The sequence below is a fragment of the Lemur catta genome, chromosome 1 (genome assembly GCF_020740605.2).
Source record: "Lemur catta isolate mLemCat1 chromosome 1, mLemCat1.pri, whole genome shotgun sequence".
Lineage (NCBI taxonomy): Eukaryota > Metazoa > Chordata > Mammalia > Primates > Lemuridae > Lemur > Lemur catta.
The window spans coordinates 104,767,070-104,785,291 of record NC_059128.1 but is presented as its reverse complement, the minus strand read 5'-3'; the positions used below and the strand labels follow the sequence as shown (position 1 = coordinate 104,785,291).

The 18,222-nt window shown below is 33.3% G+C and overlaps 1 protein-coding gene across 4 annotated transcripts in view; it reads right to left on the bottom strand.

Moving 5' to 3' along the window:
- The window catches only part of PEAK1 (pseudopodium enriched atypical kinase 1), a 253,250-nt gene that overhangs the window by 112,175 nt on the left and 122,853 nt on the right, over positions 1–18,222 (bottom strand). For all 4 annotated transcript variants that reach the window (XM_045532723.1, XM_045532711.1, XM_045532740.1 and 1 more), the window contains one exon: positions 15,193–15,356. The gene's annotated coding sequence lies outside the window, so the exon portion shown is untranslated. The remainder of the gene's footprint in view (positions 1–15,192; positions 15,357–18,222) is intronic.

Genomic DNA, 18,222 nt, shown 5'->3' with positions numbered 1-18,222 from the left:
TTACTAAAGATGGCAATACTCTCCAAATTGATCTAATGATACAATGCAATACTTATCAAAATTTCAGTAGCTGTTTATTCAGAAATTGATAAGCCAATTATAAAATTCATATAGACTCTTAAGGGACCCTGAATAACCAAAAGAAGACTTAAAAAACAAAGAGTTAGACTCATACCCCAAATTCAAAACTTAACTACAAAGCTATAGTAATCAAAACAGTATGGTAGGGGCATAAAGATAGACAATATGGGATAGAATTGAGATTCCAGAAATAAACCTATACATCTACGGTCAATTGAGTTTCAACAAGGGTGCCAAGAACATTCAATGGAAGAAAGAATAGTTTCTTCAACAAATAGTGGTGAGACAACAAGATATTCACATGTTAAAGTATGAAGCTAGACTTCTTCCTCATATCATATACAGAAATTAACTCAAAATGGATCAAATTCCTAAATATAAGCACTAAAAGTATAAAATTTTTAAAAGAAAATGTAGGATAAAGCTTCATGAGCTTGGATTTGGCAACAAATACTTACATATGATACCAAAACACAAACAACAAAAGAATAAAATAGCTATCTGGAGTCCCTCAAAATTTAAAACTTTGATGGATCAAAAGACATTATCAAGAAAGTGAAAAGACAACTTACAGAATGGGAGAAAATATTTGCAAATCATATATCTGAAAACAGATTAATATCCAGAATATATAAAGAACTCTTACAACTCAACAACAAAAAGACAAACCCAAGCAAATAGAAGAAAACAATAACGCTAAAGACAGAAACGACTAAAATAATAAACAGAAAAATAATAAAGCCTAAGGCAGACTCTTTGAAAAGACGAATAAAATTGAAGATCTCTAGTGAGACTGGTAAGAAAAAGAGATGATACAAATTATCAATATCAGAAATGAAAGATGAGATATCAATACAGATCCTGAAGACATTAAGAATAAATAAAAAGGGAAAACTAGGAAGTCTACACACTTAAATTTGACAAATTAGATAAAAGATCAATTCATTACAAATTGCAAACTACCAAAACTTGCACAAGATGGAATAGATAACATAGATAGCACTGTAGTTATGAAAGAGATAGATTCTGTAGTTAAAAACCTTCCACAAGAAGTTCCCGTTTCCAATTCCACTTGTGAAGAGCTTGGAAGTTGCCACTCCTCCCCAATAACTCTTAGATTTATAAGAGAAGTGAGGTCACATGACAAAATGCTGTCCCCAAAATTGGAAAGAAAGGTGGAAACAGAGAATCACAGCTATTTATATTGACACCTCTAAAAATGAAATACTTAGGTATAAATCTAACGGAATATGTACAACATTGATATGGGGAAACCTACAAAATTCTGATGAAAGAAATCAAAGAACTAAATAGATGGAGCGATATTCCATATTCATGGATAGAAAGACTCAATACTGTCAAGATGTGAGTTCTTCCCAACTTGATCTAAAAATTTAAGGCAATTGCAATCAACATCTCAGTAAGTTATATATTGTGAATACTGAGGAACTGATTCTAAAGTTAAACAAAGAGGCAAAAGATCCAGAATAGCCAATGCAATACTGAAGGAGGACAAAGTTGGAGGACTGCCATTATCAGACTTTAAGACTTACTATAAAGCTACAGCAGTCAAGACAGTGTAATAATGGCAGAAGAATACACAGATAGATCAATAGAACAAAATGGAAAGCCCAGAAATAGATTCACAAGTATAGTCAAATGATCTTTGAGAAAGGAGCAAAGGCAATACAATGGGGAAAATACACTGTTGTCAACAAACGGTGCTGGAGCCACTGTATATCTACATGCAAAAAATAAAAAAAAAAATAATCTAGACACAGATGTCACATCTTTCACAAAAAATAACTCAAAATGAATCACAGACCTAAATGTAAAATGCAAAACTATAAGGCACTCAGAAGATAACATAGGAGAAAATCTAGTTAACTGTGAGTTTGGTGATGACTTCTCAGACATGACACCAAATGCACGATCCATGAAAGAAAGAACTAAGCTGGACTTCATTAAAATTAAAAACTTCTACTTTGTGAAAAATATGGTGAAGAGAATGAGAACACAAGCTACATGCTGGAAGAAAATATTTGCAAAAGACATATCTGAAAAAGGACTATTATCCAAATTATACAAAGAACTCATAACTCTGAGCAATAAGAAAACAACCTGTTTATAAAATGGATCAAAGACAATATATACATGGCAAATAAACATATTGAAAAGATGCCCCACATCATACACCATCTGGGATATGCCAATTAAAACAATAAGATACAATTACACACATATTAGAAGGGCCAAAATCCAGAACACTGAGAACATCCAATGCTGGTGAAGATGTGGAGCAACAGGCAATGCAAAATGGAACAAACATGTTGGAAGACAATTTGGCAGTTTCTTAAAAAATTAAGCATACTCTGACTACACGATTCAGAAATCATATTCCTTGGTAGTTACCCAAAGGAGTTGAAAGCTGATGTCCACACAAAAACCTGGATATAGATATATACAGCAGCTTCATTCATAATTGCTATAAATTAGAAGCAAATGTCTTTCAACAGGTGAAAGGATAAATTAACTGTGGTAAATCCAGACAATGAAATATTATTCAGCATACAAAAGAAATGAGCTATCAAGCCATAAAAAGATGTGGAGGAAACTTAAGTGCACAATACTAAGTTAAAAAAAAAAAAGCCAATCTGAAAAGGTACATATTATATGATTTCAACTATTTGCCATTTTAAAAAAGGTAAAAACTATGGAGACAGTAAAAAGATCAGTGGTTGCCAGGGATTGGGGGGAGGGGAAGATGAATAGGTAGAGCACGGAGGATTTTTAGGGCAGTGAAAATATTCTATATGATACTATAATGGTGGTTACATGTCGTTAGACATTTGTCCAAACCCATAGAAGGTACATCAGTTCCACACCTAATGGATGCAGTATGCAGCATCTGGGGAATGGACACACTTGAAACTGATTCGGGTGGGGCAAAGGCAATATATGTAACCTAAACATTTGTACCCTTGTAATATGCTGAAATAATAATAAAAAAAAGAGTATAAAAAAAGAGCAAACCCCTTATATAAACAATGGACTTGAGTGATTATGATGTGTCAGTGTAGATTCATCAACTGTATATAATACCAATCTGGTAGGGGATGTTGATGATGGGGGAGGCTATGCATGTGTAGAGTGTAGGGTATATGGGAAATCTCTGTACCTTCCTTTTAATTTTGCTGTGAACCTGACACTGTTCTAAAAAAGTGAAGTATTTAAAAAAATTAAAAATCAACCAAGGAAACCAAGAAATCTTTCACATACACCCCCACAAAAATCTCTATGACTAGATGATTTCACTGGCAAATTTTACCAAACATTTAAAGAAAAAATAACACCAATTCTGGACAATCTATTCCAGAAAACAGAAGAGGAGGAAATACTTCCAATTCATTTTATGAGATCTGCTTTACCCTGTTGACAAAAGCAGGCAAAAGAGTACCAAAAAAAAAAAAAAAAAAAAAAAATCAATCAAAATTATAGATCAATATCCCTCATAAACATAAATACAAAAATATTTCCCCAAATGTTCCAGTAATATATAAGAAGACTATAGAATCACAACCAAATGGGGTTCATCAAGGAATATAAGTAAGCCTCAATATTAAAAAAATCAATCAATATAATCCATTATATTACGAACTCAAAAAAGAAAATCCATATCAATTGATACAGAAAATTTATTTGACAAAATCCAATATCTATTCATAATAAAAACTCTCAGCAAACTAGGAATAGAAGGGAACTTCAATATGATTAAAGGTAATCTACAAAAACCATACAGCTAACGTCATACATAACAGTGAAACCCTATCACCACAAAAAAGGGAGCAAGACAAGGATACCTATATTCTCATCATTTCTATTCTACATATCCTGAAAGTCTCAGTGGCAATAAGGCAAGAAGAAATAAAAGGCATATAGATTGTAATGGAAGAAATGAAAATGCGCCAATTTGCATATGACATGATTGTATAGGTGGAAAATCCCAAAGAATCTACAAAAAAACCTCTTAGAATTAATAAATGAGTATTTAAGATTGTAGGATACAAGGTCAACATACAAAAATCAATTGTATTTCTATATAGAAGCAATAAACTAATTGAAACCAAAATTTAAAAATACAAAAATACTTTTCAGATCAGCTCCAAATTTTAAAAAAATTAAAAAGAAATCTTTGGGGCCAGGCACAGTGGCTCATGCCTGTAAGCCTAGCACTCTGGGAGGCTAAGGTGGGAGGACTGCTTGAGTTCAAGAGTTCAAGACCAACTTGAGCAACAGCGATACCCTGCCTCTACTAAAAAATAGAAAAATTAGCCGGGCATGATGGCACGCACCTGTAGTCCCAGGTACTCAAGAGGCTGAGGCAGGAGGATAGCTTCAGCCCAGGAGTTTGAGGTTGCTGTGAGCTACGATGCCATTGCACTCTACCCAAGGCAACAAAGCAAGACACTATCTCAAAAAAAAAAAGAAAAAAAGAAAGCTTTGGGCATAAATCTAAGAACACAGGTAAGGGAGCTGTATGCTGAGAACTATAAAATGCTAATAAAAGAAATCAAAGACCCAAATAAATGGAGAGATATACTATGTTCATTGATTGGAAGACCCAACATAGTAAAGATGTCAATTTTCTTCAAACCAATCTATAGATTTAATATAATTCCAATCAAACTGCTTTCTTTCGCAGAACAATATATCACAAATATTTTTCCATATCAATACATGTTCCATATCAATACAGTTCAAATAGCTACACAATCTTTCTTTTTCTGGATTTACACTAAAATTATTTATCCATTCCTTTGTACTTGACATGTAAGTTCCAGTATTTCTCTGTTGTACACAGGGTTTAGTTAACATTCTCCTAATGCAATCTTGGCGCATATCTTTATTTCCTTAAGATAAATTGTTGGAAGTACACTTTTTGGATCAAAGGGTTTTTTTTAAAAAACTTTTGATATATAGTGCTAAAATGCCCTAAAGGTCTTTTACCTTTAAATTTTGACTTAAAACTTATGTCTTCTGAAAAGCCATCTCTTATTAGCTCTTTGCAACTGTTCACTCTGTACAGCTATTTGGTCTCATGAAATTACTGTTGCATTTATTGGACTATACAAGCAATTACTGCTTTAATAAGACATTAAGCCTCTGCTATCTGTTCACAAAGTGCATATCTTTGAGGCAATCTAAGAGAAAATACAGAGGATAAACTGATGGGCTATGAAATGACTAACAAAGTTGGCATGAAAGGAAAAGGTACTGGAGTTAAGGGGATAACACCCTAATTTGCATGAAAGGAGCCTATTCTAATAGTTTTTAGATTATCCTATTATTCTAGCTTGTGTGCCCATTAGAAGGCAGTAGCTACAGGTAAGATTTGCATTTTCAGTTATTATCTTAGGAATTAGTTACTGAAAAAAAGTCAAGCTATGGAAAATGTCAAAATCTCTATACTGTCAAAATCCATGTATGCCTTCTCTAGATTTCTAACATGCCTCACATACAAAGGATGAAACTGAAGACAACTGATGTCTTCCAATAGAAAAGTAAAATAATCATTCAGAAATACTGCCTACTGTGTCTTATTCCACTTCAGGAATAAAATCACATATATTAAGTAAGAACATACTATCGAACTATGCATTTTCAGCATTTAACACCACTCACAATTAGCTAGTACCAATTAGCTAGGTCCAACATTGTCAATACATTTCAATTAAGAAAAATTTAATTAGCTCCATTAATTATAAAATTCATGCATTGATTATGCTATTTTTTAATAATTACTTGCTGAAAACTGCTCTCCCTAGTTTTATTTCCATGCCTCAAGTATATGATTTTAAAATATGGCAGCCTGTGTATTGCCAAATTCCTGCAAATATTAAGCAAATATACTAAAGCAGGAGCATATTTTACATAACCATATGTGTCAGACTAAATTTGGGCCAAGAATGAGAATGAATACAACTCATATCTGATTTAGATTTGACAAATACAGAGATATCATAAGCTCCTGTTTTGAATGCCTACATGTTGTTTCCATGGCAACTGCATAAACATTTTCCTCATAATACACAGCCATCTTCATTCTTTACATCCCATTATTTATTTCTTTCCACTCTCAGGGGAAAGCCTAATTTATTCCCCAGGAAAAATCAATCAATGATTTTTTTAATCAGTAGCATTTGAAGAGTAGGTGGCACAGTTCTTTTTATGGAAAAGCAATTTCCACCAACGTTCTTGCTGTGCAACAGAAGACTGGCGGAGAATAAAAGTAGTACTTGCTTTAAGGAAAGTGTGAGTACAAGTTGCAATGAATAATCCTTCAAAGAGAGATGCGAATGTACATTAGAAACCCACAGAAGGTTGGCAAAAGTGATCACATGCAACTCCTGCTTTTCTTTTCCGTGTGTGGAGTATGATGAAGACTCCTTTATGAAAGAAAAATCATTCCATTCCTACAGTTTGGTTAGTCCTTGAAAAAATTCCTTTGCTGATTTCCTCATGTGATATAGATTGTATAGAATGGCTAGCAACTAGAAGCAAGAGAAAGATTAAAGTAGATCAAATGACAGCAAAAAGAAAGGATAAAAGGAAATCACATCAGGTTCCTTCACTTTGTCTATTCTTTGAGTCTGAGGTAATTATCACAGATTCAAATGGCAGCAGATGGACAAGATTCTATATTGGATTTTTGCTATCAAATTAACAACAATTTCTCAAAATCCTCAAAGGGACAGTGGATCCATTAACATTCTGAAGTGCTTAGAATACTCCAGCATTTAGTTTGCTTTTGCATTCAGAGCTTACTGGCCTAGCTAGGAAATCCCATTCATGATGAGTGTAGGTATATGCTGTTTTCTTCTCTGGGTTCCCCTGGCAGTACTATGACAGCACTTATCAATGATGTTTTGTTATTGCTTACATATGTTCCCTCAAGGGACCTTTACAACACCCCTCCAATCTAAGACAGCGTTCCATGAATTGTAGCACGCTTAATAAGTTAGTGGAATAAATGAATCTTTATTTGTAATGTATACACACATAATGCTCCTCAGTCAAGACTTATCTGTCTTCCAATAATTTCCTCTACCATTTCGATGTTTCATGTCTCTTCCCACTCTTATTTCTTCCTCTACAAAGTGAATCTCTTAACTGTCTACTCTTGTTCATTTATCTCCATGGCCTACATCAAGGTGAAAGCCAAGTATCTTTGTTTTCTTTTTGTTTTGGGTTTTAAACAGATGTCTAACTCTTCCTGTACTTTGTTGAAAAGACTAATCAGATTCATCAGATTATCTCTGCACCTTTGTCAAAAATCAATCAGAGTGTGTGTGTGTGTGTGTGTGTGTGTGTGTTTCTGGATTGTTTATTCTTTTCCACATATTGATGTATCTATCCTTTTAACAATAATACCCTATTTGATTACTGCAGTTGTTAGTAAGTCGTGTATCAGATAGTGTGAGTCCTCCAACTTTGTTCCTATCCAAAATTGTTTTGGCTTTTCTAGTTCCTTTACCTTTCCAAAGAAATTTTAGAATCAGCCTGTCGACTGCTACAAAAACATTCCTGCTAGAATTTTGATAGGCATTTCATTTGATCTACAGAACAATTTGAGAGAGTTGACATCTTAATAATAGTGACTCCTTCAACAGTTGAACATAGTATCTCTATTTATTGGGATCTTCTTTGATTTCTATCATCGCTGCTTTGTAAGTTTTCAGCATAGATGTTGCACATTTTTTTATTTCTACATAAGTATTTCATGTTTCATGATGTTATTTATTGTAAACAGTGTTTTTTTACAACTTCAATGTCCACTTGTTATTAATAGTTTACAAAACTATGATTGATTTTTATATGATGACTGAATCCTGTGACTTTGCTAATTCACTTATTATTAGTTCTAGCAGATTTTCTGGGTAGATTTTCTGAAATTTTCTACATAAGAAATGATTTCATTTGCAAATATATAAAGTGATGTCTGCCTGTTCAATCTGCATATGTTTCTTTCTTCTTGTCTTATTGAACTGGCTATGACAACCTCACCTTAGTCCAAATCTTAGGAAGAAAGCATTCAGTTTTTCATTCATTCATTTTTTTATTTTTTTGAGACAGAATATTGCTTTGTTGCCCAGGCTAGAGTGCAATGGCATCATCATAGCTCACTGCTACCTCATACTCCTGGGCTCAAGTGATCCTCCTGCCTCAGCTTCCCGAGTAGCTGGGACTATAGATGCACGCCACCACATGCAGCTAATTTTTCTATTTTTTTGTACAGACTCGGTCTTGCTCTTGCTCAGGCTGGTCTCAAGCAATCCTCCCGCCTTGGCCTCCCAATGTGCCAGCATTATAGGCGTGAGATACCGCACCCAGTTAGTTTTTCATTTTTAAGTATGATGTTAGCTGTGAATGTTTATATTTGCCCTTTACCAAGTTGAGGAAATTCCTTCTATTCCTAGTTTGCTGAGTTTTTTTATTATGAATTGATACAGTATCTAAGCATTGAGATAATCATATGGCAAATCTGTTAATATGGCATGTTGCATAGATTCATTCTGAAGATTAAAATAACCTTGTATTCTTGAGATAAAACCTACTTAATCACAATACATGATCATTTTTAAATATTGCCGGTTTTGATTTGCCAATATTTTCTTCAGAATTTTTATGTTTATATCTGTAGTTTTCTTTCTTGTAATCTATTTAACTTGCTTTGATATGATGGTAATACTGACTTCATAAAATGAGTTGGGAAATGTTCCATCTTCTATTTCCTGGTAAAGTTTGTATAAAATTGATATTATTTCTTTATTAAATATTTCCTTGGTAGCACTTGCCAGTAAAGGCATCTGGGCCTGGAGCTTTCTTTAGTGGGAAGTTTTCAACCCCAAATTCAATTTCTTTAATACATAAGGGACTATTCAGGTTATCAATTATTTTCTTGAGTGAACTTTGCTAGTTGGGTCTATCAAGAAATTTTTCCATTTAAGGTTCTGAATTTATGGGCACACTGTTTTGTTCATGTCATTCCTTACTGTTCTTTTAAGAACAGTATTTGTAAGATCTGTAGTAATGTTCCTCCATTCATTCCTGACATTAACTTATGTCTTTTTCCTGTTTTTCTGATCAGTCTGGTTAAAGGGTTATTAATTTTATCATCTTCTCAAAGAACCACCTTTTAGTTTCATTTATTTTCTCTACTGCTTTTCTGTTTTCTATTTCAGTGATTTCTGTTCTTAATTCCTTCCTTAGGTTTGCTTTGGCTTTAACTTGCTCAACTTTTTCTACTTTCTTAAGTAAAAGTTTAGGTCTTTGAGACCTTTCCTCTTTTCTAATTAAGCATCTAATATATTAGAAATTTCCCACTGCTTCAGCAGCATCCCATAAACTTTGATATGTTGCAATTTCATTTTCATTCAACTAAAAATATTTTGTAATTTCCTTCTGGAGTTCCTCTTTGACCTATGCATCATTTATAAGAAGGTTCCTTATTTTACAAATATTTAGAGACTTTTTAGATATTGTTCAGTTACTGTGTTACAATTGGTTTATCCAGTCATCTATTGATGGACATTTGGGTGTTTCCACCTTTTGGCTACTATGAATAGTGCCACTATGGACATTTTTATACAAATATTTGTTTGAGACCCTGTTTTTAGTTCTTTTGAGTACATATCTAGGGGTGGAACTGCTGGGTCATATGGTAATTCTATGTTTAACTTTTTGAGAAACCACCAAACTTTTTCATAGTGGCTGAAATATTTCACATTCCCACCAGCAATGAATGTACACCCTAAAACTAACATTTGGTTTGTTTTCTTTTGTTATAGCCATCATCGTAGGTATAAAATGGTATCTCACTGTAGCTGGCACTTCTTTTGCTAAACATCTGCCAGATGATTTTGAGAGGATGTGCATGAGTGTCCAGGAGTCCTGACACTTTTCTATTCTCGGCAGATGTGCAGTGGGGTGGAAGAAAAATACTAGTTCAGAAATCTACCTAGAAATAAAGATTCTGACTTTGCATTTCCGCCTTTTGAATCTAAAAAAAGGATCTGTGTCTTGTTTCTTTTTACATAGTGCTCACATGAAACATACCTGTGCTTAAGCACAAGTTATACAATGACCCATAAGGTAACATCAGAGTGTGCTATAGCACCAGAATGTTTTGTTTTCCTTCCCTTTGATATGCCAAATTGATGAAAGGATACAAAAGCTGGGCCCAACTCAAAAAAGGATGACTTTCTTAGGGATCAAGTTTCCTTTCATTTGGATAAGTTAGCATTTTTAGGTAAGTTTTCCTGTAACTGTGTGCCAGAATTGTTAATCTTTAAAAGGCACAAGCCAGAATGATAATGGTAATTTTTTTCTACATCACTCTGCTGCTAGCACATGGGCACAATTATTTCACAATTAAAGTACTCGTGAGGTTGGGAATAACTGGTTAGTCTGTTGTAATAATTTTTCCATATTTCCAGTTTTTCACTGTTATAAGAATGTGGTGAGTGAACTTCCCTTTTCCTTTCTAGTATTAGAAGCAAGGATATCTGTATTTATTATGCTCTTCAATCACCTCATATATTTCAACTGATTGTAATTAAAACACTTACTGCTAATTACAATTGGCACAATGAATCAGAGGGTAAAAGTGTGTTCTCAACACCCTCATCAATCTTCTCCTTCACAATTGCTCCAGGAGTTTTGTTTGTTCACTTTGTATCAGGCTACCTTGGTGAATTCATTTATTAATTCAGGCAGGGTTTTTTGTGAAATCTTTAGGGTTTTCTACATATAAGATTATATTGTCTACGAACAGAGGTAATTTTACCTCTTCCTAATTTAGCTGCTTTTTATTTCTATTTCTTGCCTAATTACTGATTCCTTTTGTGTATATCCTATACCTATTGTCTTTGTGGTAATCATGGGTATTACATTTAACGTCCTAAAGTTATAGCATTCTGATTTGAATTTATACCATTAACTTCAACATACAAAGACTCTGCTCCTTTATAGCTCAGTCCCTATCCCTCACTTGTTGATGTCACAACATCAACACCTTTGTGCACCATGTGCCCAGAAACATAAACTAATAATTCTTTTAAATACATTAATTTCTTAAATTATGTAGAAAACAAAATTTGAAGTTACAAACCAAAGCTACCATAATACTAATTTTTAGATTAATAATTTTTAAAATGTAATGTTCCCTCAAATCATGCAGAAAACAAAAAGTAGAGTTACAGACCATTGTTACAATAATACTCCTTTAATCATTGCCATTGACTTTACGTTTACTGAGATTTTTTTTCTTTTTTTTTTTTTTTTCTTTTTGGAGATAGTGTTATCCAGGCTAGACTGTAGTGGCATCATCATAGCTCACTGCAATCTCAAACTCCTGGGTTCAAGGGATCCTCCTGCCTCAGCCTCCCAAGTAGCTGGGACTATAGGCGTGCACCACCATGCCCAGCTAATTTTTCTATTTTTTGTAGAGAGAGGGGTCTCACTCTTGCTCAGGCTGGTCTTGAACTTCTGCCTCAAGCAATCCTCCTAGCTCAGCCTCCCAAAGCGCTAGGATTATAGGTGTGAGTCACTGCACTGGGCCTGAGATCTTTATTTCTTTATGTGGCTTTGAGTTACTGTCTAATGTTCTTCATTCTGCCCTGCAGGACTCCCTGGAGCATTACCTGTAGTGCAGCTCTAGTTGTAAGGAACTCCCTTAGGTTTTGTTTATCTGGGAATGCCTTAATTTCTCCCTCACTTTTGAAGAACAGTTTTAGTAGACACAGCGTTCTTGGATGATAGTTTTTTTTTCTTTTAGCACATTGACTATACCAGCTTTCTGCCTTCTGGCCTCCAAAGTTTCTGATAATAAACTTGAGTACAGAGCTTAATTTTGTTTTGTTTTTTTCCCACCCACATCTCCTATCCTTCTCTGCTGTGTCTTCATCTCAAATAAAATATGGGGCCTACTGTTATAATCTTCAAGCAACTTTACTTAGTAGTAGATTAAGTTTTATCTTTTTAAAAAGCCAAGTTAAAGTTTTATAATACACTTTTCTTTTATATTATACAATAACATCTTAAGAACATAATCAGAACAAATAAAATTGATGCTGCAAAAATAAACCATAATATGTACCTCAAGGAAGCACAATTTTACAGAGTTGCAATGAAAATGCTAATATTAAGATCATCTCCCTATATGCAACTAGGTAATGAAGAAGCAACTTCAATAGGTTGCATTTAAGTCTTTGTAAACTAGAATTAACTCCTCGTTAAGAGCCCAGGCTGTGGAGTCAGACAGCTTAGCTCTACCCCTAACTAGCCACTTGATGTTAGGCATTTTACTTTCTTGAGAATGAGTTTTGCCACATAGAAAATGGAAATATTTAATGATAGGACCTATGTCAAACAGAGTTGTGAGGCTTAAGGATAATGCATATACCATACAATGAAGGTTTGTGTCTCCACTAAATTCTTATGTTAAAACCTAATCCCCAATGTGTTGTTATTTGGAGGTGGGGCCTTTGGCAGGTGATTATGTCTTGAGGATAGAGCCCTCATGCATGGGATTAGTGCTCTTATAAAACAGACCCCAGAGAGTTCACTTGCCCCTTCTGCTATGTGAGGACACAGTGAAAAGATACTCTCTATGACCCAAAAAGCAGGTCCACACCAGACACTACATATGTTGGCACCTTAATCCTGGACTTCTGAGCCTCTAGAACTATGAGAAATAAATTTCTGTTGTTTATAAGCCACCCAGTTTAAGGAACTTTTACTAAAGCAGAACAAATAGGCTAAGACAGCATATTAAAAGCTAATCTCAATGCTTGGCATATGGTAAGCGCTCAATATATATCAATTACTATTATTTTAAATTAACATGTCTGGGCAAATTACACATAGTTCTTTCCTACATAAGGAAAGTTTTCCTAAATGAAGGTATTATAAAGTCTGCTTTAAAGGCCTGTCAAACTTTATGAGTTTAAGATTCTAGACAGATATCAAATTATTCAAAGAGGTCTTTTTGTATGCAAGAATATACTCCCCCACCTGCAAGGGCTATAATTTTCAGCTAATGAAATAAACTTAGATAAAATCAGGTGTTTGACTCAAGCTTAGCATTATGTAGCTAGAATCTCATCCTTTAAATTTTAGTTTCTTCAATGTGGCCATGATAGCCCATGCCATTATAAATCTAAATTTCTAGTTGTGCAAATTAGAAATTCTGTGAATTGCACAACTACAAATCTGATTGCATTCCCTCTTCAAAGATCACAGTAGATTTTGGATTGTGGAGAGAAACAGCTTGGATGGGGCCAAAAAATGTGTGAATGTAGATGGTCTTCTTTAATTTTATGTACTTCATGGATGTATTATATGACTTCTGCACTAGGAGGGGTGGAACAATCAATGCAATTCTCTTATTTTTAGGGAGGTGAAGTTCTAATCTAATCTGTTCTTTGATAAAATTATTACAGAGTTGCACTGAAAATGCAACTGAAAACAAAGTCAGTAATGAAAAAAGTAGAAAGTGATGATTAGAAAGGCATTGTGATAATATCTGTGGATTGCAATGATCCTATTCACAGTTACCAAAAATCACCGGGGTGCATTATTAGGAGTTTAATAAGGTATGGTGAAAGTATCACAGTAAAGATTTTGACAATGCTGTTTGCTTTTAGTTCTGTAATGAAACTGTGGTTATATAAGAAGCAGATATAATCAAATGAGTAAACTTAGATTATTAGTAGAGAAAACAGGGAAATTTGGTGGCTTTCTATGTATTCTCTCTTGCTTAAGTAAACATTTGGCACTTTAATTTCTGCTGTTTCAAAAGCTGCTTTCCTCAACTTTTTGATTTTTTTTAAATGGTTGAGAACTAGAAAGAATTTATTGGGCATTTAAAAGGGAATGAATGTGCTACATGGATATCAGTGACAAGGTCACAGAAAAGTTCCAATAATGCCGTAAGTACAGGTTTAACCCACAACTGGAGAATTTTTTTTTTTTTAAATCGCTGTTAAGATTTTTTCCTTGTAAAGGTTAATGTCAGCACTGGGAAAAGTAATTAGAGCATTCTTTGGTATACAATTTATTCTGGGTTATACTTACCAACTTGAATCGTTTCCTTGAAACAGGACCTATGTTCCTTAGAATTATTAGGATTAGTATGATGCTATATTTGACTGACTTTTCATATCTCCTGCATTTTACAGCAAGGAACTAGTTTTAGTCAATTATACCCATTCCCTACCAAGACATAGTAACTCAATGTAACAAATGATTATCCTTCAAAATCAAATTAGTAGACAGATATCCAATGAATACAAGTTATAACTGTTCACTGGAAAGACAAAAAAATTGCAAATATTTGAATCTTTACAAATCATGCATTCAAATAATTTTGGCTTGAGATCAAGATTTAAGAACATTGATAAAGAATCTTAAGCCTTTATATAATTGCTTTCCACTCTACTTGGAATCTAATAGTCCTTGCAATTTCACAAGAAGAAAAATTTTATAATCTTTTCAAATTTCTCTCTCCTTTTCTATTTTGGATCCTTGTGCCTTTTATAACTCTCAATTTCTACAAGGTAACTTTTTTAAAGGTAGAAAGAGAGGCAAAGGAGAAAATAAACATTAAATAAAAATGTCAGATATAAAAGGGGAAAGATCAAAATACCAGATGTCAAGTAAGGAAAATAAAAAAAGAACAAGAAATAAAATTCTGAAAATAAGACCAAAAACCTTTGTATATGTGATAGAAACTACTATTTATGTTGCTTAGGTTATTTCTATGAAAGGAAAAAATACTTGGTGAAGGACGGACCTATAAATATACTAGTATATGCCATATTCTTTCTCAAATAAGCTTATATTTCCAAACTAAGAAGTTTATAACTGGAGGAATAAACAATTCTTTGAGCAATCATTAAAGACCAAAGCCTGATTATGCTAAGTAAGTTATAAAATTATCAGCTTTATGTATAGTTTGGCATTTGCAAGGTAAACATCTAAACATAAAAATAAATTCTTTCAAGTAAAATTCTTGGTGGAAATGTAACATGATAGGAGAATTCTGGTTACCATTTAAATCTGAAGAACTCCATCCATTCTGGTAACAAAGGTGGTTTTAGCAGTTAGCATTATATTCCTTTAAAACTTCAAAGTGCTTTGGGTCTTTCAAGATGAATGTCCTTTCTTCCTGGCCTCTCATTCCTTAACTTATTTTTTGAAGACGGCAATGTTTACTGCAAGAGAAAAAAATAGAGCTAACCTGGAGAATAATCTAGCTTCAAATATATTGGACATCTTTCTTTTTCTGGATATTCCTAATATCACCATCACTCACCAGTTATAATATTTAAGGAATAACTTTCTTACTTAGGTGGAGACACAGAACCTCATACACTCAAGACCTTCTCATGGCATACCTAAGAACCAAGTAACTTATAGAATCAAGCGAGCACTGATTTGAGATTTTCTAAGTTTTCATTTGACTTATTTTACTAGAAGTGTATGGACATTAATTGAATGAGAAATCATTAACCTCTACTTCACCTTTGTAAAAATATAATTCTGAAAGCCATAATGTCCAACTTTGGTATAACATAACCTCTGTGAAAATTAAAAGCAGTTGTCTCCAAAGAAATATTTCATCAGCCACTTGCACTTAGGTTCAAGTATGAGATAGATTTATTATTTGGTTTTAAAAACATCACCCAAAATTAAATAAATAAATTCCTACCTACTTCTGACTACTGGGCACCCATTACACGTGTGTTCAAAACTGGCCCAACCTCCATGTATTTCTCTATAACACCAAACACAATGACAATAACTAGAAAAGTTAAATAGAAAACAAGATAAATGGGATTACTTTTAAATAATTCCTGATTGTGCATACATATTATAAAAGTCAAACCTTTCAATAAATTTTAAGATAATAGAAAAGCATTTTAAACAGGAAGTTTTTGTAAGTGTACCATCAAACATTATCTAAGTTCAATGCAGCTAGGTTATTCATGATGAAAACAACACTCAACGTTCTTACAGTGCTTACAGCATCACTTCATGTGGCACATAAAAATGTTAAGCAGTATGTAGAAGAAATATTACCAAGAAATAGAGATACCGCCAATATATTAATATATTTGAAGAAATGATGATGCCCAAGATCACATATCCAGTCAATGACAAAATTACTTAGTCTTCTTTTCAAGAGTCCTAAGAGAAGAAAAATGTAATTTATGCCAATTTTATTTTTAAATTTGAATATGAAAATAATTGAACATATGAGTATAGAAATATTGGTAACCTAGAAAAGGAGAAATGAAGTGATTTCCCAAGGGTATTGGCAAAACTGAAATAAGACCCCAGATCTCCTTACTCTATTCTGCTGTAGCATTCTATTATTCTTATTAATATAATCTCTCCTGCAGTACTTTCTTCTAAGGCCCCAAAATTGTTTTTTCTGAATACTTGATTCCTGGATTTGTAGATGTACCATCATATTATAACCATTGAAAACATCCACAAATGTTAAGTGGTGAAGAGACACAAATCATGTTTAATTAAATCACCATATTTTAAATGTACAATATGTAGACAAGGTAGAGTTGGGTCTTATATTTTTATCCAGTCTGAAAATCTCTGACTATTAATTGGATAATTTAGTCTGTTTATTTTATTTTTAATGTAATTACTAATATGATTTCATTCAAAACAATAATTTTGTTGTTTGTTTTCTGTTTCTGTTGTTGTCTACTGCTTTTTTTTGGACCTATTCCACATTTTCCTCCCTTAATTTAAGTTAAATATTATCCAATGCTTTATTTTAATTGTTTTATACCTCTTTGTAGGGGGAGAGGGTGACATGGTAAGGATTACAAGATGCACCCTCAAATTATCACAGTTGTCTGAGGTTAACATTAAACATCATGGAAAGCATAAGAACTTCGCAATGATATACAGTTGGCCTTCCATATCTGTGGGCTCTGCATTCATGGGTTCCACAACTGCAGGTTCAATCAATTGTAGATCAAAAATATTCAAAAACCAAAACAAAAAATGATACAAATTAAAAGATAATACAGTATAACAACTATTTACATAGTATTTACATTGCATTAGATGTACAAGTAACCTAGAGATGATTTAAAGTACATATACAGGAAGATATACATAGGTTATAGGCAAATACTACGCTATTCTGTATAAGGAACTTACTTGAGCATCCATGGATTTTGGCATCCATGGGGGGTTCTGGAACCAATTCTCCATGTACACTGAGGGATGACTGTAATCTCATTCACTCTAATATCCTTTTTGCTAATGTAATCACATATCAGACTTTTACATATGTTATAAAACCACACAATGAAATGGTTTGACTTTTGCTTTAAAAAGCCAGCTTTCTTTTAAATAAAGTAAAAGAAAATTCTTTTATATTTATCACTCTTGGTGGTTTTCATTTCTTCCTGTAGAGTTTCTATCTGGTATCATTGTCTTTCAGCTTTAAAACTCTTAGTATTTCTGATACTGTACATTTCTTGACAATGAATTATCTAAGTTTTTGTTTATCTGAAATTATCTTTATTTTACCATCATTTTTGAATGACATTTTCATTAGATAAAGAATTGACTTGAAAGTTGTTTCTTTTTCCCTTCTTACAACTCTTTAGAGATGTCATTCCATAGTTTTTTGTCTTCTATTATTCTGATAAGTCAGCTGTCATTAATATCATTATTATCCTGTGTTTTACGTCTCTTGTTTTCTGGCTGTTCTCAGGATTTTCTCTTCATCTTTTATCTTTAGTAGTATGACTATTATATGTCTATGTTTAGTCTTCTTTGTATTTATTCTGCTTGGAGTTCACTGAGCTGCTTGATGCTGTTAGTTTTTTGCCAAATTTGAGAAATTTTTAGCCATAATCTTTTAAAAAAAATTTTTTTCCTGCCTCATTTTCTCTTTCCCATTCTTGGATTCCAATATATGTAAGTTTAACTGCTTGTTCCTCTGGGATTCCAATATACATAAGTTTGACTGATTGTTATCCCACAGGTCCCTGAGGATCTGTTCTTCTTTTTAAAAATCTTTTTTTCGGCTGGGCGTGG